Source organism: Oncorhynchus keta, chromosome 35 (assembly GCF_023373465.1).
Source record: "Oncorhynchus keta strain PuntledgeMale-10-30-2019 chromosome 35, Oket_V2, whole genome shotgun sequence".
Classification (NCBI taxonomy): Eukaryota; Metazoa; Chordata; class Actinopteri; order Salmoniformes; family Salmonidae; genus Oncorhynchus; species Oncorhynchus keta.
Genome location: NC_068455.1, coordinates 2,853,031 through 2,875,746, shown reverse-complemented (window position 1 = coordinate 2,875,746; position 22,716 = coordinate 2,853,031). Strand labels below are relative to the sequence as shown.

At 37.8% G+C, this 22,716-nt stretch overlaps 1 long non-coding RNA gene across 3 annotated transcripts in view; it reads left to right on the top strand.

Annotated features, from left to right (window-relative positions):
• The window catches only part of LOC127915673 (uncharacterized), a 29,832-nt gene extending 9,511 nt beyond the window's left edge, over positions 1-20,321 (top strand). For all 3 annotated transcript variants that reach the window (XR_008091569.1, XR_008091567.1, XR_008091568.1), the window contains exons 2-3: positions 9,473-9,583; positions 20,237-20,321. This is a non-coding gene — a long non-coding RNA (uncharacterized LOC127915673). The remainder of the gene's footprint in view (positions 1-9,472; positions 9,584-20,236) is intronic.
• The last annotated feature ends 2,395 nt before the right edge of the window (positions 20,322-22,716 follow it).

Here is a 22,716-nt window from a genome sequence, read left to right as displayed (position 1 = left end):
GGAGGTTGTAGATGGTTTATAGAAGAGGAGTTTGATGTAGATGGTTTATAGAAGGAGGAGGTTTTAGATGGTTTATAGAAGGAGGAGGTTGTTGTAGATGGATTAGAGAAGGAGAGGATTGTAGATGGTTTATAGAAGAAGGAGGTTGTTGTCGATGATTTATAGAAGGAGGTTGTAGATGGTTTATACGAGGAGGAGGTTGTAGATGGTTTATAGAAGGAGGAGGTTGTAGATGGTTTATAGGAGGAGGAGGTTGTAGGTGGTTTATAGGAGGAGGAGGATGTTAGTAGATGGTTTAGAGAAGGAGGAGGATGCTTATGGAGATGGTTTATAGAAGGAGGAAGGTTATTGTAGATGGTTTATAGAAGGAGGGGGTTGTTGTAGATGGTTTAGAAAGAAGGAAGGAGGTTGTTGTAGATGGTTTAGAGAAGGAGGAGGCTGTAGATGGTTTAGAGAAGGAGGAGGATGTTGTAGATGGATTAGAGTAAGGAGGAGGAGGTTGTAGATGGTTTAGAGAAGGAGGAGGAGGATGTAGATGGTTTATAGAAGGAGGAGGAGGTTATTGTAGATGGTTTATAGAAGGAGGAGGATGTTGTAGATGGATTAGAGAAGGAGGAGGTTGTTATAGATGGTTTATAGGAAGGAGGTTGTAGATGGTTTATAGAAGGAGGTTGTAGGTGGTTTATAGGAGGAGGAGGTTGTTGTAGATGGTTTAGAAGAAGGGAGGATGTTGTAGATGGTTTATAGAAGGAGGAGGTTGCAGATGGTTTATAGAAGAAGGAGGTTGTTGTAGATGGTTTATAGGAGAGGAGGTTGTAGATGGTTTATAGAAGGAGGTTGTAGGTGGTTTATAGGAGGAGGAGGTTGTTGTAGATGGTTTAGAGAAGGAGGATGTTGTAGATGGTTTAGGATTGTTGTAGATGGTTTATAGAAGGAGGAGGTTGTTGTTAGATGGTTTATAGAATGAGGAGGTTGTTGTAAATGGTTTATAGAAGGAGGATGATGTTATGGAGAGATTTATGAGGAGGTGGTTTTATAGAAGGAGGAGTGTTGTAGATGTTTATAGAAGGAGGTTGTTGTAGATGGTTTAGAGAAGGAGGAGGGGGTTGTTAGGGTGTTTATAGAAGGAGGAGGATGTTGTAGATGGTTTATAGAGAGGAGGTTGTAGATGGTTTATAGAAGGAGGTTATTGAGGTTTAGAGTTGTTGTAGATGGTTTATAGAAGGAGATGTTGTAGATAGTTTATAGAAAGGAGAGGTTATGGAGATGGTTTATAGAAAGGAGGAGGTTTAGATGGTTTAGAGAAGGAGGAGGTTGTTGTAGATTGTTTATAGAAGGATGTTGTAGATGGTTTATAGAAGGAGTTGTAGATGGTTTATAGAAGGAGGGAGGTTGTAGATGGTTTATAGAAGGAGGAGGTTGTTGTAGATGGTTTATAGGAAGAGGTTAGGAGGAGAGAGAAGGTTGTTGTAGATGGTTTATAGAAGGAGGAGGATGTTGTAGATGGTTTATAGAAGGAGAGGTTGTAAATGGTTTATAGAAGGAGGAGGTTGTAGATGGTTTAAGGAGGAGTTTGATGTAGATGTTTTATAGAAAAACAGGTTGTTGTAGAGAAGGAAAGGAAGGTTGTAGATGGTTTATAGAAGGAGGAGGTTGTAGATGGTTTATAGAGATTGTCGATGATTTATAGAAGGAGGAGGTTGTAGATGGTTTATAGAAAAAAGGAGGTTGTTATCGATGATTTATAGAAAAGAGGAGGTTGTAGATGGTTTATACGAGGGGAGGTTACAAATGGTTATAGAAGAGGAGGTTTGTAGATGGTTTATAGGAGGAGAGGTGCCTAGGTGGTTTATAGGAGGAGGAGGATATTATAGATGGTTTAGAGAAGGAGGAGGATGTTATGGAAATGGTTTATAGAAGGAGGAGGGTGTTAGCAAATGGTTATAAGAGGGTTGTTGTCAATGTTTCAGAAGAAGGAAGGTTGTTGTAGATGGTTTAGAGAAAAAGGAGGTTGTAGATAGTTTAGAAGGAGGAGGATGTTGTAGATGGATTAGAAAGGAGGAGGAGTTGTAGATAGTTTAGAGAAGGAGGAAGGGAGTTGTAGATGGTTTATAGAGGAGGGAGGTTGTTGTAGATGGTTTATAGAAGGAGGAGGATGTTGTAGATGGTTTATAGAAGGAGGTTATAGATGGTTTATAGAAGGAGGAGGAGGGTTGTAGATGGTTTTATAGAAGGAGGAGGTTGTTGTAGATGGTTTATAGAAGGAGGAAGGTTGTTGTAGATGGTTTATAGAAGGAGGAGGATGTTGTAGATGGTTTATAGAAGGAGGAGGTTGTAGATGGTTTATAGAAGGAGGAGGAGGTTGTAGATGGTTTATAAGAGGAAGGATGTTATGAAATGGTTTAGAAGGAAGAGGGGTTGTGATGGTTTATAAGAGAAGACAGTTATTGTCGAAATGATTATAGGAAGGAAGAGATGTTATGAATTGGTTTTAGGAAGGAGGAGGTTGTAGATAGTTTAGAAAAAGGAGGTTGTAGATGGTTTATAGGAGGAGAGGATGTTGTAGATGGTTTATAGGAGGAGGTTGTAGATGGTTTAGAAGGAGGAGTTGTAGATGGTTTATAGAAGGAGGAAGGTTGTTGTAGATGGTTTATAGGAGGAGGTTGTAGATGGTTTATAGAAAGGAGGTTATGGGGTGGTTTTAGGAGGAGAGGTTGTTGTAGATGGTTTAGAGAAGGAGGAGGATATTTATGGTCAGTTTTTATAGAAAGGAGGTTGTTGTAGATGGTTTATAGAAGGAGAGGTTGTTGTAGATGGTTTAAGTGAGGAAGGTGGTTATTGCCAAATAGTTTATAGAAGGAAGGGAGAGGATGTTGTAAGATGATTTATAGAGAAGGAGGAAGGACATAGATGGTTTATAGAAGGAGGATGTTGTAGATGGTTTATAGAAGGAGAGGATTATTGTAGATGGTTTATAGAAGGAGGAAGAGATGTTATAGATGGTTTATAGAAGGAAGGATTTATGATAGTTTCCGTCGAAGAGGACTAGTAGATGGTTTTATAGAAGGGAGGATGATTGTAGATGGTTTTTATAGAAGATGAGGTGACGTAGATGGTTTATAGGAAGGAGGAGGTTGTAGATGATTTATGATGTTGTAGATGGTTTATAGAAGGATGATGATATTGTAGAATAGTTTATAGAAGGATGATTATTATGTAGATGGTTTATAGAAGGAATGAGGATTTGGAGATGGTTTATAGAAGATGATGATTGTTGTAGATAGTTTATAGAATAGAAGGATGTTGTAGATAGTTTAAAGTGATGATGGTTGTTAGCAGATGGTTTATAGGAGGAATGTTATGTAATGGTTTATAGAGGAGGAGGTTGTTGTAGATGGTTTAGTCGAGAAGGAGGAAGGAATTATAGATGGTTTATAGAAGGAGGAGGATTGTAAATGGTTTATAGAAGGAGGAGGTTGTTGTAGATGGTTTAGAGAAGAAGGAGTTGTTGTTTAAATGGTTTTATAGAAGGAGGAGGATGTTGTAGATGGTTTATAGAAGGAGGATTGTATAGTTTATCTATGAAGGATGAGGTTATAGATGGTTTTACCTAAGAAAGGAGAGGAGGTTATTGTAGATGGTTTATAGAAGGAGGATGTTGTAGATGGTTTATAGAAGGAGGAGGTTGTTGTAGATGGTTTATAGAAGGAGGATGTTGTAGATGGTTTATAGAAGGAAATGTTATGGAGATGGTTTATAGAAGGAGGATTGTAGATGGTTTATAGAAGATGAGGATGTTGTAGATGGTTTATAGAAGGAGGAGGATTATTATGGAAATGTTAGATGATTTATAGAAAAGAAGGGAAGGATTAATAGATTTATAAAAGAGGTCATTATAGAAATAGTTTAAGAAAGAGATCTTATTGTAAATAGTTTATAAAAAGGAAGTTATCGAATAGTTCTCTCGAAAGAGGATTATTAGGATTTCTCGGAAGGTGTAAATAGTTTTAAAGCGGAAGGATTATTAGATGGTTTAGGAAGGAAGTTATTTATGGTCGTTTTATAGGAAGGAAGGTGTATGAAATGGTTTATAGGGAAGGAGAGGTTATTTAGCCAGATGGTTTAGAGAATGAGGAGGAAGGTTGTTGTAAATGGTTTATAGAAGGAGGAGGATGTTGTAGATGATTTATAGAAGGAAGGAGGGTCCTCGTCGTTCTCAGAAGGAAGAGTGTTATAGATGGTTATAAGAAGGATTATTGATGGTTAAAGGAAGGAGTTATTGTAGATGGTTACTCGAAGATCTTATAAATCGTTATCGAAAAATTCTCGTCGTTCTAGAAGGAGGAGGTTGTAGATGGTTTATAGGAGGAGGATTGTTGTAGGTGGTTTTATAGGAGGAAGGGATGTTGTTAGATGGTTTAGAGAAGGAGGAGGTTGTAGATGGTTTATAGAAGGAAGAGATTTGTAGATGGTTTATAGAAGGAGGAGGTTGTAGATGGTTTATAGAAGGAGGAGGAGGGTTGTAGATGGTTTATAGAAGGAGGATGTTGTAGATGGTTTAGAGAAGGAGGAGGAGGTTGTTGTAGATGGTTTATAGGAGGAGGATAGATGGTTTATAGAAGAGGAAAGTTATAGTTTATTAAGGGATTGTAGATAGTTTTATAGGAAGAGATGTTGAAATATGATTAGAAAGAAGCAGAAGGTTATGTAGAAATGGTTAGAAAGTTGTAGATGGTTTAGAGAATGATGGAGGTCAGGTGATTTAGAATAGAAGCCGATGAGCAGGTCAGGCATTTACAAATGAGAACGAAGTATAAATGTTTAGAAAGAAGATATTATAAATAGATGGATTCACTCGGCTCAAGAAAGAGTTCTCGTCGTTTATAAAGTTATTATGGAAATGGTTTATCGGAAGGAAGGAAGATTCGCAAATGGTTCTAAAGAGGGTTAAGTAGTTTATAGGAAGGTTATTATAGATAGTTTAGAATGTTAGCAAATGCGTTTATAGAAGAAGTTATTATGAAATGGTTTATAGAAGGGATTGTTATAGATGGTTTAGAAATGAGTGGTTATTTTGTAAATAGTTTTATAGGAGAGGAGGATGTTTGAGATGATTTATAGAAGGGAAGTTGTCGTCGTTTGATAGAGGAAGAGTGTTATAGATGGTTTATAGAGTTGTTATAGATGGTTTATAAGAAGGAGGAGGATGTTGTAGATGGTTTATAGAAGGAGGAGGAGGTTGTAGATGGTTTCTCAGAAGAGAAGGTTGTTGTAGATAGCTTATAGAAGGAGGAGGATTATTGTAGATGGTTTCAGAAAGAAGGATTATAGAATGGTTTATAGAAGAAGGAAGTTATTATAGATAGTTTCAGAAGAAGGAGGATTATTATAGATGGATTTATAGAGGAAGGATGTTGTAGATAGTTTTATAGGAAGGTTATGAGATAGTTATATAGAAGAGGTTATTGTAGATAGTTTAAGAAGGAGAGATGTTATAGATGGTTTAAAGGAGGAGGATGTTGTAGATGGATTAGAGAAGGAGGAGGAGGTTGTAGATGGTTTAGAAGGAGAGAAGGTTATGGAATGGTTTATAGAAGGAGGAGGATGTTGTAGATGGTTTAGAGAAGAGGAGGTTGTAGATGGTTTATAGAAGAGAGGAGGTTGTAGATGGTTTATAGAAGAAGGTTGTTATAGATAGTTTATAGGAAGGAGAGATTATAGATAGTTCTATAGAAGGATAGTTGTAGATGGTTTATAGGAGAGGTTGTTGTAGATGGTTTAGAGAAGGAGGATGTTGTAGATGGTTTATAGAAGGAGGAGGTTGTTGTAGATAGTTTATAGAAGGAGGAGGTTGTTGTAGATAGTTTAGAGAATGAGAGTGGTTGTTGTAAATGGTTTTATAGGAGGAGGATGTTGTAGATGGTTTATAGAAGGAGGAGGTTGTAGATGGTTTATAGAAGGAGGAGGTGTTGTAGATGGTTTATAGAAGGAGGAGGTTGTTGTAGATGGTTTATAGAAGGAGGAGGATGTTGTAGATGGTTTATAGAAGGAGGAGGAGGTTGTAGATGGTTTATAGAAGGAGGAGGGGTTGTTGTAGATGGCTTATAGAAGAGGAGGAGGATGTTGTAGATGGTTTATAGAAGGAAGGTTATTGTGAGGTTTATAGATGGGAAGGTTATTGTAGATGGTTTATAGAAGGAGGAGAAGGATGTTGTAGATGGTTTATAGAAGAGAGATGTTATAGAAATGAACATAGAAGGATTGTAGATGGTTTATAGAAGAGAGGTTGTTATGATGGTTTAGAAGAAGGAGGTTGTTGTAGATGGTTTATAGAAGGAGGAGGGATGTTGTAGATGGTTTATAGAAGGAGGAGGTTGTAGATGGTTTATAGAAGGAGGAGGAGGGGTTGTAGATGGTTTATAGAAGGAGAGGTTGTTGTAGATAGTTTATAGAAGGAGGAGGTTGTTGTAGATGGTTTAGAGAAGGAGGAGGTTATTTGTAGATGGTTTATAGAAGGAGGAGGATGTTGTAGATGGTTATAGAAGGGGAGGTTGTAGATGGTTTATAGAAGGAGGTTTATCAATGGTTTATAGAAGGAGGATGTTGTAGATGGTTATAGAAAGGAGGAGGTTGTAGATGGTTTATAGAAGGAGGAGGTTGTAGATGGTTTATAGAAGGAGAGGTTGTTTATGGTTTATAGGAGGAGGATGTTGTGATTGATTGAAGAAGGAGGAGGTTGTAGATGGTTTATAGAAGGAGGAGGTTGTAGATGGTTTATAGAAGGAGATGAGGTTGTTGTAGATGGTTTATAGAAGGAGGATGATGTTGTAGATGGTTTATAGAAGGAGGATGATGTAGATGGTTTAAAAGATGATGTTATGGAGATGGTTTATAGAAGGAAGGTTGTTATTGCAGGTTCTCGAGAAGAAACAGGGTGTTGTAGATGGTTTTAGAGAGGAGATATTGTTGTTTTAGATGGTTTATTATAGAAGGAGGAGGATGTTGTAGATGGTTTATAGAAAAGAGAATGTTGGAGATGGTTTATAGAAAGGAGGAGGTTGTTGTAGATGGTTTAGAGAAGAGGAGGGGTTGTTGTAGATTTTATAGAAAGAGGAGGATGTTGTAGATGGTTTAGAAGGAGGAGGTTATAGATGGTTTATAGAATGAGGAGGTGGGTTGTAGATGGTTTATAGAAGGAGGAGGATGTTGTAGCAAATGGTTTATAGAAGGAGGAGGATTGTTGTAGATGGTTTAGAGAAGGAGGAGGTTGTTGTAGATGGTTTATAGAAGGAGGAGGATGTTGTAGATGGTTTATAGAAAGGAGGAGGTTGTAGATGGTTTATAGAAGGAGAGGTTATGCAGATGGTTCTAGAAGGAGATGTTATAGATGGATTTAAAGGAAGGAAGGTTATAGATGGTTCTAGAAGAGAAGGAGGTTATAAATGGTTTACGAAGAAGGAAGGATATTATGGAAATGGATCGAAAAGAAGGATTATAGATAGTTTATAAAGAAGAAGAATATTATAAATGGTTATAAAGAAGAATGTTAGAAATGATTAAGAGTTAGAATGGTTTATAGAAGGAGGAGGATTGTAGATGGTTTATAGAAAGAGGTTGTTATGTAGATGGTTTATAAGGAGGAGGAGGTTGTAGATGGTTTATAGAGGAGGTTGTAGGTGGTTATCAGGAGGAGGAGGATGTTGTAGATGGTTTAGAGGAGGAGGATTGTTGTAGATGGTTTTATAGAAGGAGGTTGTTGTAGATGGTTTATAGAAGGAGGAGGTTGTTGTAGATGGTTTAGAGAATGAGGAGGTGGTTTGTTGTAAATGGTTTTATGGAGGAGGATGTTATAGATGATTTATAGAAGGAGGAGGTTGTAGATGGTTTTATAGAAAAGGAGAGTGTTAGCAGATGGTTTATAGGGAAGGTTATTATAGATAGTTTATAGAAGAAGATGTTATAGATAGTTTATAGAAAGGTCTCGACCGTTCGGAAGGGGTTGTTAGATAAGTAGCTAGAAAGAAGGAAGGATGTTATAGATAGTTTAAGGAAGGAAGGTTGTAAATGGTTTATAGAAGGATAGAGGTTGTTGTAGATAGTTTAGAAGGAAAGAAAGGATTATTATGGATAGTTTTATAGAAGGAAGAGATGTTATGGAATGGTTTATAGAAAGAAGGGATTGTAAAATGGTTTTATAGAAAAGGAAGGGAAGGATTGTAGATGGTTTAGAGAAGGAAGGAAGGATTGTTGTAGATGGTTTATAGAAGGAAGGATATTTATAGATGGTTTATAGAAGCAGAAGGGATTGTAGATGGTTTATAGAAGGGAAGGGATTATAAATGGTTTATAAAGGAAGGTGTAGTTATTTGTAGATGGTTTTATAGAAGGAGAGGTTGTTGTAGATGGTTTATAGGAAGGAGGAGTTGTTGTAGATGGTTTATAGAAGGAAGGATGTTGTAGATGGTTTATAGAAGGGGAGGTTGTAGATGGTTTATAGAAGGAGGAGGTTGTAGATGGTTTATAGAAGGAGGATGTTGTAGATGGTTTTATAGAAGGAGGAGGAGGATGTTGTAGATGGTTTATAGAAGAGGAGGAGTTGTAAATGTTTATAGGAGGAGGAGGTTGTAGGTGGTTTATAGGAAGGAGGATCAGTTTGATGTAGATGGTTTAGAGAAGGAGGAGGTTTAGATGGTTTATAGAAGGAGGAGGAGTTGTAGATGGTTTATAGAAGGAGGTTGTTGTAGATGGTTTATAGAAGGAGAGGAGGTTGTTAGATGGTTTATAGAAGGAGGATGTTGTAGATGGTTTTTAGAAGGAAGGAGGATGCTGTAGATGGTTTATAGAAGGAGGAGGTGTTGTAGATGGTTTAAAGAAGGAGGGATGTTGTAGATGGTTTAGAGGAGGGAGGAGGTTGTTGTAGATGGTTTATAGAAGGAGGAGGATGTTGTGGAGAGATGGTTTATAAAAGGAAGGAGGTTGTAGATGGTTTTAGAGAAGGAGGTTGTTGTAGATGGTTTAGAGAAGGAGGAGGGGTTGTTGTAGATGGTTTATAGAAGGAGGAGGATTGTAAATGGTTTATAGAAGGAGGAGGTTAGGAGATGGTTTATAGAAGAGAGGTTGATTGTAGATGGTTTATAAAGGAAGGATTGTTGTAGATCGTTCGAAGGAGGGATTGTTGTAAAGGTTTAGAAAGGCTCGAAGGGAAGAGGTTATTGTAGATGGTTTATAGAAGGAAGGATGTTATAGATAGTTTATCGAGAAGGAGGAGTTGTAGATGGTTTATAGAAGGAAGGAGGTTGTAGATGGTTTATAGAAGGAAGAGATGTTAGTAGATGGTTTATAAAGAAGAGAGGATGGAGATAGATTGTTGTAGATGGTTTATAAAGAAGGAGGTTGTAGATGGTTTAGAAGGAGGAAGGATGTTGTAGATGGTTTAGAGAAGAGGAGTTGTAGATAGTTTAGAAGGAGGAAGGTTGTAGATGGTTTATAGAAGGAGGAGGATGTTGTAGATGGATTAGAGAAGGAGGAGGTTGTAGATGGTTTATAGAAGGAGGAGGTTGTAGATGGTTTATAGAAGAAGGAGGTTGTTGTAGATGGTTTATAGAAGAAGGAAGGTTGTAGATGGTTTATAGAAGAGGAGGTTGTAGAGTGGTTTATAGGAAGAAGGATTATTGTAGATGGTTTAGAAGGAAGGATATTGCAGATGGTTTATAGAAGAAGAGGTTATTATAGATGGTTATAGAAGGAGAGGTTAGGTTTAGGATAAGTTATTGTAAATGGTTTTATAGAAGGAGGAGGATGTTGTAGATGATTTATAAGAAGAGGAGTTGTAGATGGTTTATAGAAGGAGGAGTGTTGTAGATGGTTTATAGAAGGAGGAGGAGGTTGTTGTAGATGGTTTATAGAAGGAGGAGGATGTTGTAGATAGTTTATAGAAGGAGGGGGGTTTAGATAGTTTAGAAAGGAAGGAATTATTATAGATAGCTTATAGAAGAGGAGGATGTTGTAGATGGTTTATAGAAAGGAAGGAGTTGTAGATGGTTTATAGAAGGAGGAGGTTATTGTAGATGGTTTTTAGAGAAGGAAGGATTGTAGATGGTTTATAGAAGGTGTTGTAGATGGTTTATAGAAGGAGGAGGGGAGTTGTAGATGGTTTTATAGAAAGAGGAGGATTGTAGATGGTTTAAAGAGTTGTGGATGTTTATAGAAGGAGGAGGATGTTGTAGATGGTTTATAGAAGGAGGTTGTAGATGGTTTATAGAAGGAGGAGGAGGTTGTAGATGGTTTATAGAAGGAGAGGTTATTTGTAGATGGTTTATAGAAGGAGGAGGTTAGGTTGTAGATGGTTTAGAGAAGGAGGATGTTATTGTAGATGGTTTATAGAAGGAAGGAGGATGTTGTAGATGGTTTATAGAAGGAGGTTGTAGATGGTTTATAGAAGGAGAGGAGGTTGTAGATGGTTTATAGAAGGAGGATGTTGTAGATGGTTTATAGAAGGAGGAAGGATGTTGTAGATGGTTTAGAAGAAGGAGGTTATGGAATGGTTATAGGAAGGATTGTGAAGTGGTTCTATAGAGGAAGAAGATGTAAATGGTTCTCGAGAAGAAGGAGTTATTATGGATGGTTTATAGAAGGAAGAGGTTATGGAGATGTTTATAGAAGGAGGATGTTGTAGATGGTTTAGAGAAGGAGGAGGAGGTTGTAGATGGTTTATAGAAGGAGGATGTTTAGATGGTTTAAGGAGGAGGATGTTGTAGATGGTTTATAGAAGGAGGAGGTTATTGTAGATGGTTTATAGAAGGAGCAGGTTGTTGTAGATAGTTTAGAGAGGAGGAGGAGGATTATTGTAGATGGTTCTCTAGAAGAAGAGGGATTTATGGAAATGGTTTATAGAAGGAAGAGTTGTAGATGGTTTCTCAGGAAGGAAATTATTGTAGATGGTTTAGAAATAGGAGGATTTATAGATAGTTCTAGAAGGAAGGAGGTTATTGTAGATGGTTTTATAGGAGGAGAAGGTTGTTGTAGATGGTTTATAGAAGGGGAGGATGTTGTAGATGGTTTATAGAAGGAGGAGGAGGTTGTAGATGGTTTATAGAAGAGGAGGAGTTGTAGATGGTTTATAGGGATGTTGTAGATGGTTTATAGAAGGAGGAGGGGATGTTGTAGATGGTTTTATAGAAGGAGGAGGATGTTGTGATGGTTTAGAGAAGGAGGATGTTGTAGATGGATTAGAGAGAGGAGGTTGTAGATAATTCTCGAAGGAGGAGGAGGTTGTAGATGGTTTATAGAAGAGGAATTTGTAGATGGATTCTCGAAGGAAGGTTGTATGGTTTATAGAAGGAGGAGTTGTAGATGGTTTATAGAAGAAGGATTATTGTAATGGTTTATAGGAGGAGGAGGTTATAGATGGTTTATAGAAGGAGGTTGTAGATGGTTTATAGGAAGGAGGATTGTTGTAGATGGTTTAGAGAAGGAGGAGGATGTTGTAGATGGTTTATAGAAGGAGGAGGATGTTGTAGATGGTTTATAGAAGGGAGGATGTTGTAGATGGTTTATAGAAGGAGGAGGTTATAGATGGTTTATAGAAGGAAGGAAGGTTGTAGATGGTTTATAGAAGGAAGGAGGTTGTTGTAGATGGTTTATAGAAGGAGGAGGATTTGTAGATGGTTTATAGAAGGAGGGTTGTAGATGGTTTATAGAAGAGGAGGAGGTTATTGTAGATGGTTTATAGAAGGAGGAGGATGTTGTAGATGGTTTATAGAAGGAGGAGGTTGTTGTAGATGGTTTAGAGGAAGGAGGTTATTGTAGATGGTTTATAGAAGGAAGGAGGATGTTGTAGATGGTTTATAGAAGGAGGAGGAGGTTTGTAGATGGTTTATAGAAGGAGGAGGTTGTTGTAGATGGTTTCATAGAAGGAAGATTAATTGTAGATGGTTCTAGAAGAGGAGGATGTTGTAGATGGTTTATAGAAGATTGTAGATGGTTTATAGAAGGAAGGAAGGTTGTAGATGGTTTAAGAAGGATGGATGTTAGTAGATGGTTTTATAGAAAGGAGGATGGATTTTATAGTTGTAGATGGTTTATAGAAGGAAGGAGGGTTGTAGATGGTTTATAGAAGGAGGAGGTTATTGAATGGTTTATCGAGGAAGGAGGATTGTTATAGATAGTTTATAGAAGGAGGATTGTTTGTAGATGGTTTATAGAAGGAGGAGGATGTTGTAGATGGTTTATAGAAGGAGGTTGTAGATGGTTTATAGAAGGAGGAGGTTATAGATGGTTTATAGGAAGGAAGAGGATTATTATAGATGGTTTATCGGAAGGAGGGGAAGGATAGAAGGTTATGAGGTGGTTTATAGGGAGGAAGGTTGTATGTAGATGGTTTATAGAAGAGGAGGATGTTGTAGATGGTTTATAGAAGAAGGAGGTTGTTGTAGATGGTTTATAGAATTGTTATAGATTTTAGAGAAGGAGGATGTTATAGAATGGTTTATAGAAGGAGGAGGATGGTTATAGATGGTTTAGGAAGGAGGAGGGTTATTTGTAGATGGTTATAGAAGGAGGAGGATGTTGTAGATGGTTTATAGAAGGAGGGAGGTTGTAGATGGTTTATAGAAGGAGGAGGTTGTTGTAGATGGTTTAGAAGAAGGAGGAGAATTGTTGTAGATTTCTCGAAGAAGGATGTGATGGTTATATAGAAGGAGGATTGTAGATGTTTATAGAAGGAAGAGGATGTTGTAGATGGTTTATAGAAGGAGGAGGTTGTTGTAGATGGTTTTATAGAAGGAGGAGGATGTTGCAGATGGTTTATAGAAGGAGGATTGTAGATATTTTATAGAAGGAGGATGGTGACGTCAGATGGTTTTATAGAAGGAGGAGGTTGTTGTAGATGGTTTATAGAAGGAGGAGGTTATTGTAGATGGTTTAGAGAGGAGGAGGTTGTTGTAGATGGTTTATAGAAGGAGGAGGATGTTGTAGATGGTTTATAGAAGGAGGAGGTTGTAGATGGTTTATAGAAGAAGAGGAGGTTGTTGAGATGGTTTATAGAGGAGGAGGTTGTAGATGGTTTATAGAAGGAGGAGGATGTTGGATGGTTTAGAGAAGGTTAGATGATAGGAAGGGAGGTTATGGTTTTATAGGAGGAGGAGGATGTTGTAGATGGATTAGGAAGGTGGTTTTATAGAAGGAGGAGGTTGTAGATGGTTTATAGAAGGAGGTTATTGTAGATGGTTTAGAGAAGGAAGAGGATGGTTATGAAGGGTTTATAGTTTATAGGAAGGAGGTTGTTATAGATGGTTTTATAGAAGGAGGAAGGTTGTTGTAGATGGTTTAGAGAAGGAGGAGGTTGTTGTAGATGGTTTATAAAAGAAGAGGAAGATGTTGCAGATGGTTTATAGAAGGAAGGAGGTTAGCAAATGGTTTATAGAAGGAGGAAGGATTCTTAGATGGTTTAGAGAATGAGGAGGTTGTAGATGGTTTATAGAAGAAGGTTGTTGTAGATGGTTTAGAGAATAAGGAGGAGGTTATTTAAGGTTTATTTTCTGATGGTTTTACGAGGAAGGAAGGAAGGTAGATAGTTTATAGGAAGGAGGTGTTGTAGATGGTTTATAGAAGGAAAGGATTGTTGTAGATAGTTTTATAGAAGGAAGGAAGGTTATTGTAGATAGTTTTATAGGAAGGAAGGATGTTATAGAATGGTTTATAGGAGGAAGGGATGTATAGATGGTTTATAGAAGGAAGGAGGTTATTGTAGATGGTTTAGAAAGGAGGAGAAAGGTTGTTTGTAGATGGTTTATAGAAGGGGAGGATGTTGTAGATGGTTTAGAAGGAAGGAGGTTGTAGATGGTTTATAGAAGGAGGGAAGGAGGTTTATAAATGGTTGTTGATAGATGGTTTTATAGGATTGTTTATGGTTAATAGTTTATAGAAGGTTTATAGGAAGGATGTTATTGTAGATGGTTTAAAGAGGAGGAGGATGTTGTAGATGGTTTATAGAAGGAAGGGATTGTTGTAGATGGTTTATAGAAGGGAGGATATTGTAGATGGTTTATAGAAGGAGGAAGGATTTTATAGGAAGGAGAAGGTTAGTTTTTAGAAGAAGGAGATTGTTGTAAATGGTTTATAGAAAAGGAGGAGGATATTGTAGATGGTTTATAGAAGGAAGGTTGTAGATGGTTTATAGAAGGAGGAGGAGGTTGTAGATGGTTTATAGAAAGGAGGATAGTTAGATGGTTTTTAGAGAAGGAGGAGAAGGTTGTTATGATGGTTTATAGAAGGAGGATGTTGTAGATGGTTTATAGAAGGAGGTTGTAGATGGTTTATAGAAGGAGGAGGGAAGGATTGTTGTAGATCGTTTAGAAGAAGGAGAATCTTATAAGATGGTTTTATAGAAGGGGGAAGAATGTTATGGATGGTTTATCGAAGAAGGAAGGTTATAGATGGTTTATAGAAGGAAGGAAGGGATTGTAAATGGTTTGAATGAGAGAGTTGTTATTGGTTTATAAAGGAGGAGGTTATTGTAGATGGTTTATAGAAGGAAGGAGGTTGTAGATGGTTTATAGAAAGGAGGAGGTTGTTGTAGATGGTTTATAGAAGGAGGAGGTTGTTGTAGATGGTTTATAGAAGGAGGAGGGTTATTGTAGATGGTTTAGAGAAGGAGGAGGTTTTGTAGATGGTTTATAGAAGGAGGAGGATGTTGTAGATGGTTTATAGAAGGAGGAGGATTGTAGATGGTTTATAGAAGGAGGAGGTTGTTGTAGATGGTTTAGAAGGAGGAGGGGTTGTTGTAGATGGTTTATAGAAGGAGGAAGGATTTGTAGATGGTTTATAGAAGGAGGTTGTAAGGTTATAGGAAGGAAGGTTGTTGTAGATGGTTTAGAAGAGGAGGATGTTGTAGATGGTTTATAGAAGGAAGGTTGTTGTAGATGGTTTATAGAAGGAAGGTTGTTGTAGATGGTTTATAGAGAAAGGTGGTATTATAAATGGTTTATAGAAAAAGAAGGAGGATGTTATGTAGATGGTTATAAAGGAGGAGGGTTATTGTAGATAGTTTATAGAAGAGGAGAGGTTGTAGATGGTTTATAGAAGGAGGGATTGTTGTAGATGGTTTATAGAAGGAGGAGGATTTATGGATGGTTTATAGAAGGAGGAGGAGGTAGTAGATGGTTTATAGAAGGAGGAGGTTGTTGTAGATGGTTTATAGAAGGAGGAGGATGTTGTAGATGGTTTATAGAAGGAGGTTAGATGGTTTATAGAAGGGAGGAGGTTGTAGATGGTTTATAGAAGGTTGTTGTAGATGGTTTATAGAAGGGAGGATGTTGTAGATGGTTTATAGAAGGAGGAGGTTGTAGATGGTTTATAGAAGGAGGAGAGGTTGTAGATGGTTTATAGAAGGAGGAGGTTGTTATGAATGGTTTATAGAAGGAGGGTTATTGTAGATGGTTTAGAAAGGAGGTTGTAGATGGTTTATAGAGAAGGAGGAGGAGGTTGAAATGGTTTTATAGAAGAGGATTATTGTAGATGGTTTATAGAAGGAGGAGGTTGTTGTAGATGGTTTAGAGAAGGAAGGATGTTATTTGTTAGAATGTTTAAGAAGGAGGAGGATGTTGTAGATGGTTTATAGAAGGAGGATTGTTATAGATGGTTTATAGAAGGAGGAGGATGTTGTAGATGGTTTTATAGAAGGATGTTGTAGATGGTTTATAGAAAGGAGGTTGTTGTAGATGGTTTATAGAAGGAGGAGGGTTGTTGTAGATGGTTTATAGAAGGAGGAGGTTGTTGTAGATGGTTTATAGAAGGAGGAGGATTTGTAGATGGTTTAGAGAATGGAGGTTGTAGATGGTTTATAGAAGGAAGGGAAGATGGTTTATAGAAAATAGAGGATTGTTGTAGATGGTTTAAAAGGAAGGAAGGTTGTAGATAGTTTATAGAAGGAGAAGTTTAGATGGTTTAACGAAGGAGGTTAGTTGTAAATGGTTTATAGAAGGAGGAGGATTATGTAAATGGTTTATAGAAGGAGGATGTTGTAGATGGTTTATAGAAGGAGGAGGATGTTGTAGATGGTTTATAGAAGGAGGAGGTTGTAGATGGTTTAAAGAAGGAGGAGGATAGTTTCTCGTAGATGGTTTTTATAAAGGAAGGTTATTGTAGATGGTTTAGAAGAAGGAGGAAGGTTGTTGTAGATGGTTTATAGAAGGGAGGATGTTGTAGATAGTTTATAGAAGGAGGAGGAGGTATAGATGGTTTATAAGGAGGAGGATGTTGTAGATGGTTTTATAGAAGGAGGATGTTATAGATGGTTTATAGAAGGAGGAGGTTGTTGTAGATGGTTTATAGAAGGAGGTTGTTGTAGATGGTTTATAGAAGGAGGATATTGTAGATGGTTTATAGAAGGAGGAGGAGGTTGTAGATGGTTTATAGAAGGAGGAGGTTGTAGATGGTTTATAGAAGGAGGATGGTTCTGGTTGTAGATGGTTTAGAGATATAGAAGGAGGTTGTAGATGGTTTATAGAAGGAGGAGGATGTTGTAGATGGTTTATAGGAGGAGGTTGGCATAGATGGTTTTATAGAAGGAGGTTATTAGGTGGTTTATAGGAGGAGGAGGATGTTGTAGATGGTTTAGAAGGAGGAGGTTATAGATGGTTTATAGAAGGAGGAGGAGTTGTAGATGGTTTATAGAAGGAGGATGTTGTAGATGGTTTTATAGAAGGAGGTTATTGAGATGGTTTATAGAAGGAGGATGTTGTAGATGGTTTAAAGAAGGAGGAGGAGGATGTTGTAGATGGTTTATAGAAGGAGGAGGATTATTGTAGATGGTTTATAGAAGAGGAGGTTGTAGATGGTTTATAGAAGGAAGGTTGTAGATGGTTATAGAAGGAGAGGTTGTTGTAGATGGTTTATAGAAGGAGGAGATTGTTGTAGATGGTTTAGAAAGGAGGAGGTTATTGTAGATGGTTTTATAGAAGGAGGAGGATGTTGTAGATGGTTTATAGAAGGAGGAGGATGTTGTAGATGGTTTATAGAAGGAGGAGGTGTTGTAGATGATTTATAAGGAAGGAGGTTGTATGTAGATGGTTTTATAGAAAAGAAGTTTTGTAGATAGTTTATAGAAGAGGGATTTATGGAAATGGTTTTATAGAAGGAGGTTGTAAATGGTTTAGAGAAGGATGAGGGGTTGTTGTAGATGGTTTATAGAAGGAGGAGGATGTTGTAGATGGTTTATAGAAGGAGGAGGTTGTAGATGGTTTATAGAAGGAGGAGGTTGTAGATGGTTTATAGAAGGAGGAGGTTGTTGTAGATGGTTTAGAGAAGGAGGAGGATGTTGTAGATGGTTTATAGAAGGAGGAGGTTGTTGTAGATGGTTTATAGAAGGAGGAGGATGTTGTAGATGGTTTATAGAAGGAGGAGGTTGTAGATGGTTTATAGAAGGAGGAGGAGAGGATTGCAGATGGTTTATAGAAGGAGGATTTGTAGATGGTTTATAGAAGGAGGAAGGATGTTGTAGATGGTTTATAGAAGGAGGAGGTTGTAGATGGTTTTAGAAGGAGGAGGAGGTTGTAGATGGTTTATAGGAAGGAGGAGGATGTTGTAGAATGGTTTAGAGAAGGAGGAGGTTGTTAGATGGTTTATAGAAGGAGGAGGTTGTAGATGGTTTTTATAGAAGGAGGAGGATGTTGTAGATGGTTTATAGAAGGAGGAGGTTGTGATGGTTTATAGAAGGAGGATGTTGTAGATGGTTTAAAGAAGAGGAGGATGTTGTAGATGGTTTATAGAAGGAGGAGGTTGTTGTAGATGGTTTATAGAAGGAGTTTAAAACAGGTTATTGTAGATGGTTAGAGAAGGAGGAGGAGGGTTGTTGTAGATGGTTTATAGAAGGAGGAGGATGTTGTAGATGGTTTATAGAAGGAGGAGGTTGTAGATGGTTTATAGAAGGAGGAGTAGGTTATAGATGGTTTAGAAATGAGGAGGTTGTAGATGGTTTATAGAAGAGGTTGTTGTAGATGGTTTAGAGAAGGAGGTTATTGTAGATGGTTTATAGAAGGAGGATGTTGTAGATGGTTTATAGAAGGAGGAGGTTGTAGATGGTTTATAGAAGGAGGAGAAGTTGTAGATGGTTTATAGAAGGAGGATGTTGTAGATGGTTTATAGAAGGAGGAGGATGTTGTAGATGGTTTATAGAAGGAGGAGGATGTTGTAGATGGTTTAGAGAAGGAGGAGGATGTTGTAGATGGATTAGATGGTTATAGATGGTTTAGGAAGGTTTGTGGAAATGGTTTATAGAAGGAGGATGTTATGGATGGATTAGAAGAGGAGGGTTGTAGATGGTTTATAGAAGGAAGGTTGTAGATGGTTTATAGAAGAAGGAGGAGTTATTGTAGATGGTTTATAGGAAGGAGGAGGTTGTAGATGGTTTATAGAAGGAGGTTGTAGGTGGTTTATAGGAAGGAGGAGGTTGTTGTAGATGGTTTATAGAAGGAGGAGGAGGTTGTTGTAGATGGTTTATAGAAGGAGGAGGATGTTGTAGATGGTTTATAGAAGGAGGAGGTTGTAGATGGTTTATAGAAGGAGGATGTTGTAGATGGTTATTATAAATAGTTTATAGAAGGAGGAGGATGTTGTAGATGGTTATAGAAATACAGGGATGTTATGGATGGTTTATAGAAGGAGGATTATTATTTATAGAAGATGGTTTTATAGAAGGATTGTTATTGTAGATGGTTTATAGAAGGAGGAGGATGTTGTAGATGGTTTATAGAAGAAGGAAGAGGTTGTAGATGGTTTATAGAAGGAGGAGGATTTGTAGATGGTTTATAGAAGGAAGGGATGTTGTAGATGGTTTATAGAAAGGAGGAGGAGGTTGTAGATGGTTTATAGAAGGAAGGATGTTGTAGATGGTTTATAGAAGGAGGAGGTTTGTAGATGGTTTATAGAAGGAGGAGGAGATGGTTTATAGAAGGAGGATTTGTAGATGGTTTATAGAAGGAGGAAGGTTGTATTGTATGGTTTATAGAAGGAGGAGGAGGTTGTAGATGGTTTATAGAAGGAGGAGGTTGTTGTAGATGGTTTATAGAAGGAGGAGGAGGTTTTAGATGGTTTATAGAAGGAGGATTTGTAGATGGTTTAAAGAAGGAGGAGGATATTGTAGATGGTTTATAGAAGGAGGAGGTTTAGATGGTTTATAGAAGAGGGAGGATGTTGTTGATGGTTTATAGAAGGAGGAGGATTTGTAGATGGTTTATAGGAGGAGAGGTTATTGTAGATGGTTTAGAGAAGGGGAGGAGGTTGTTGTAGATGGTTTATAGAAGGAGGAAGGATGTTGTAGATGGTTTATAGAAGGAGGAGGTTGTAGATGGTTTATAGAAGGAGAGTAGGTTGTAGATGGTTTAGGAATGAGGAGGTTGTAGATGGTTTATAGAAGGAGGAGGGGTTGTTGTAGATGGTTTATAGAAGGAGGAGGATTGTAGATGGTTTATAGGGGTTGTAGGTGGTTTATAGGAGGAGGATGTTGTAGATGGATTATAGAAGGAGGAGTTATTGTAGATGGTTTATAGAAGGAAGGAGGTTGTTGTAGATGGTTTAGAGAAGGAGGAGGTTGTTGTAGATGGTTTATAGAAGGAGGAGGAGGTTGTAGATGGTTTATAGAAGAGGATGTTGTAGATGGTTTAAAGAAGGAGGATGTTGTAGATGGTTTATAGAAGGAGGAGGTTATTTGTAGATGGTTTATAGAAGGAGGAGGTTGTTGTAGATGGTTTAGAGAAGGAGGAGGAGGTTATTTGTAGATGGTTTATAGAAGGAGGAGGATGTTGTAGATTTTATAGAAGGAGAGGTTGTAGATGGTTTTTAGAAGGAGGATAGAGATGGTTTAGAGAATGGAGGTTGTAGATGGTTTATAGAAGGAAGGATTATTGTAGATGGTTTAGAGAAGGAAGGATTATTGTAGATGGTTTATAGAAGGAGGATGCTGTAGATGGTTTATAGAAGGAGGTTGTAGATGGTTTATAGAAGGAGGAGGAGGATGTTGTAGATGGTTTATAGAAGGAGGAAGGATGTTGTAGATGGTTTATAGAAGGAGGAGGATGTTGTAGATGGATTAGAGAAGGAGGAGGTTGTAGATGGTTTAGAGAAGGAGGTTGTAGATGGTTTATAGAAGGAGGAGGATGTTGTAGATGGATTAGAAGGAGGTTATGTTGTAGATGGTTTATAGGAAGGAGGAGTTGTAGATGGTTTATAGAAGAAGGAGGTTGTTGTAGATGGTTTATAGGAGGAGGAGGTTGTAGATGGTTTATAGAAGGAGGTTGTAGGTGGTTTATAGGAGGAGGAGGTTGTTGTAGATGGTTTAGAAGGAGGAGGATGTTGTAGATGGTTTATAGGAAGGAAGGAGTTGTTGTAGATGGTTTATAGAGGGGAGGATGTTATAGATGGTTTATAGAAGGAGAGGAGGTTGTAGATGGTTTTATAGAAGGAGGAAGGTTGTTGTAGATGGTTTTTAGAAGAAAAGGTTGTTATAGATGGTTTTATAGAAGGAGGATGTTGTAGATGGTTTATAGAAGGAGGAGGTTGTAGATGGTTTATAGAAGGAGGAGGGTTGTAGATGGTTTAGAGAATGAGGTTGTAGATGGTTTATAGAAGGAGGAGGATGTTGTAGATGGTTTATAGAAGGAGGAGGTTTTAGGATGTTGTAGATGGTTTATAGAAGGGAGGAGGATGTTGTAGATGGTTTAGAGGAGGAGAGTTGTAGATAGTTTATAGAAGGATTGTAGATCAAGAAGGAGGAGGTTGTTGTAGATGGTTTATAGAAAGGAGGAGGAGGTTGTAGATGGTTTATAGAAGAGATGTTATGAAATGGTTTAAGAAAGGAGGAGGATGTTGTAGATGGTTTATAGAAGAAGGTTATTATGGATGGTTTATAGGACAGGTTGTTTAGATGGTTTAGAAGGAGAGGTTGTTGTAGATGGTTTATAGAAGGAGGAGGATGTTGTAGATGGTTTATAGAAGGAGGAGGTTATGGATGGTTTTATAGAAGGAGGAGTAGGTTGTAGATGGTTTAGAGAATGGGAGGTTGTAGATGGTTTATAGAAGGAGGTTATTGTAGATGGTTTAGAGAAGGAGGAGAAAGGTTGTTGTAGATGGTTTATAGAAGGGGAGGATGCTGTAGATGGTTTATAGAAGGAGGAGGTTGTAGATGGTTTATAGAAGGAGAGGAGGATGTTATGGATGGTTTATAGAAGGAAGAGGATGTTGTAGATGGTTTAGAAGGAGGATGTTATACCGAATGGTTTAGAGGAAGGAAGGTTGTTGGTTTAGAAGGAGAGGAGGAAGGTTAAGATGGTTTTATAGGAGGGGATGTTATTGTAGATGGTTTATAGAAGGAGGAGGATGTTGTAGATGGTTTATAGAAGGAGGTTGTAGATGGTTTATAGAAGAAGGAGGTTGTTTGTAGATGGTTTATAGGAGGAAGGGTTGTTATTTATAAAGGGTTGTAGGTAGTTTATAGGAGGGATTGTTGTAGATGGTTTAGAGAAGGAGGAGGATGTTGTAGATGGTTTATAGAAGGGAGGATGTTGTAGATGGTTTATAGAAGGGGAGGATGTTGTAGATGGTTTATAGAAGGAGGAGGTTGTAGATGGTTTTATATAGAAGGAGTTGTAGATGGTTTAGAGAAGGAGGAGGTTGTTGTAGATGGTTTTATAGAAGGAGGAGGATGTTGTAGATGGTTTTATAGAAAAAGGAGGAGGTTGTAGATAGTTTATAGAAAATGGGATTGTAGATGGTTTAGAGAATAAATAAGGTTATAGATGGTTATAGAAGAAAGAGATATTATAAATGGTTATAGAAGAAGAGTTGTAGATAGTTTATAGGAAGAGGTTGTAGGATTATCGGAAGAAGGATGTTGTAAATGGATTAGGAAAAGAGGAGGTTGTAGATGGTTTATAGAAGGAGGAAGGTTAGATGGTTTATAGAAGGTTGTTGTAGATGGTTTATAGAAGGAAGAGAGGTTGTAGATGGTTTATAGAAGGATATTGTAGAATGGTTTAAGAAGGAGGAGAGATGTTGTAGATGGTTTTATAGAAGGAGGAGGTTGTTGTAGATGGTTTATAGAAGGAGCAGGTTGTTGTAGATGGTTTAGAGAAGGAGGAGGAGGTTGTTGTAGATGGTTTATAGAAGGAGGAGGATGTTGTAGATGGTTCTATTTAGATGGTTTATAGAAGGAGGAGGTTGTAGATGGTTTAGAGAATAGAAGGTTGTAGATGGTTTATAGAAGGAGGAGGTTGTTGTAGATGGTTTAGAGAAGGAGGAGAAGGTTATTTGTAGATGGTTTATAGAAGGAGGATGCTGTAGATGGTTTATAGAAGGGAGGTTGTAGATGGTTTATAGAAGGAGGAAGGAGGATGTTGTAGATGGTTTTATAGAAGGAGGAGGATGTTGTAGATGGTTTAGAGAAGGAGGAGGATGTTGTAGATGGATTAGAGAGAAGGTTGTAGATGGTTTAGAGAAGGAAGGTTGTAGATGGTTTATAGAAGGAGGAGGATGTTATGTCATGGATTAGAAGGTTGTAGATGGTTTATAGAAGGAGGAGGTTGTAGATGGTTTTATAGAAAGAAGAGGTTGTTGTAGATGGTTATAGGAGAGGAGGTTGTAGATGGTTTATAGAAGGAGGTTGTAGGTGGTTTTTATAGGAGGAGGTTGCTTGTAGATGGTTTAGAGGAGGAGGATGTTGTA